Source organism: Myotis brandtii, unplaced genomic scaffold (assembly GCF_000412655.1).
Source record: "Myotis brandtii unplaced genomic scaffold, ASM41265v1 scaffold157, whole genome shotgun sequence".
NCBI classification, from domain to species: domain Eukaryota; kingdom Metazoa; phylum Chordata; class Mammalia; order Chiroptera; family Vespertilionidae; genus Myotis; species Myotis brandtii.
Window position 1 is genome coordinate 3,209,818 of NW_005355708.1, and position 1,640 is coordinate 3,211,457.

Consider the following 1,640-nt stretch of genomic DNA (forward strand, 5'->3'; position numbering starts at 1 on the left):
AATTTCTGGAGGATGAGGCCCAGAAATCAGGATTTTAAAAAGATTCCCAGGTGATTCTAATGTGCAGCCAAGGTTGAGAACCACTGTCTTAGACCAACTGATAATTTTGTGTTTATAAAATCCTATGCAGGCTTATTTCCCTTTACCTCCTCATATAGTCTCCATACGGTTAAATCAATTTCCCCATCGTTTCCTCTGGAAGGTACCAGGTAATTCTAGCCCTCAGTGATTTCTCTACATTCCTTTCTAGTTTGCACCACATAGTTTAACAGTGAAACAAATATTATCTTCCATTTGATACTCTTAATCATTTCTTTTTTGGTCTCTCAGAGTAACTGTTGATTTATTTACCTTTTTTTCTTCTGCTGTAAAGTTGGGGTTCTTGCTGAGCAAGAATACTAGGCACTCAATATACTCATGTTGGTTGGTTGAGTTTTTAAACATCAAATTTGGCAAGATATTCTTCAAATATTAATCTCTTGAATACTTTTTCTGTTTAGAGAAACACAAAGAACAGAATATAATACTTGAAATTCTCTTAAATGTAATAAAAACAACATTATTAGTTGTAATAAAAGCTAAAACTAAAAGTGCCTTCAGAAGTCATTCCCTTCTCCAACCCTCCACAAATTATTAATTACACATTTCCGTAGGCAATTTAATAACACTCTCAGCCACATCTGAGATGGGAGTTTGGAATTCTATGGTTAAAGATGTTCATTCTTTTCCTACTTTCTCAGTCAAGGCTGTGTTTCTTTATTTGTCTTGCCCTGTTCTAGAAAAAGGTACCAATTTGAAATTATACCTAATTTAAACCCTGAATTGAGAAACCGCATCACTCTTTTGGCACTTTTTTGTTAGCCTGTGGAAACGACAAATGTTTAAAAACAAATAATAATAGCAGTTAATAATAATAGATTTTTTAAATTGTATATGGGATTTTCAATGTAGTGATAATGTACTGATGCAAAATAATGTACTGATAAGACATCAGGAAAAATTGCCCTAACAATCTAGAAATTTTGTTCTTAATTTTGGCTAAAAAAAAAAAAATCACGTAAGAAATCCATTAAATAAGGTTTTAGTTGCTAGCAAGAACAAATAGAATCTATTGTTCACCAGCAGGAGGTTATGGTATAGGTTGGTGTTTAGGTTAGCAAGCCTGATTCTCTTTCTCTATATGATTACTGTCAAAATTTTGGTTCACCATTTAGGCAACTTGTTACATCTCAATGTATGACTTCTATGATCTATGTATTCCCCTGTGACTTATTTGTCTAAGAATCTACTAATGAGGTCTGGGGATTTAGGTTGCCACCATGACAACCAAGCAGAGCGGTTTGTTTGCTATTTCCTAGATACAGAAGCTCAGAAAGAACATCTTCCCTGCAGATGGTAACTATGGAAATGTAGGTTAAGATGATGTGGCTAAATTGTTTACAGGGTACACGCAATCTGATAACATCCCACGCAGAGAGAGAAAAGTATGTCATGGACAATACATTACTCTGTGTAGTCTGTTTATTAAAAGGTCTTTCTCAGTATCCTCTGTTATGTAATCCCCATAACCACATTATCATGATAATTTTGTTGCTCATTCCAGAAGAAGAATTTAGTATTTTCCCTTTCTTTTTTAAGGT

At 34.0% G+C, this 1,640-nt stretch overlaps 1 protein-coding gene across 1 annotated transcript in view; it reads right to left on the reverse strand.

Moving 5' to 3' along the window:
* Positions 1–492, reverse strand: part of MAP2K6 (mitogen-activated protein kinase kinase 6) — a 122,238-nt gene extending 121,746 nt beyond the window's left edge. The window contains exon 1 of the mRNA XM_014536097.1: positions 352–492. The gene's annotated coding sequence lies outside the window, so the exon portion shown is untranslated. The remainder of the gene's footprint in view (positions 1–351) is intronic.
* Positions 493–1,640: the final 1,148 nt, after the last annotated feature.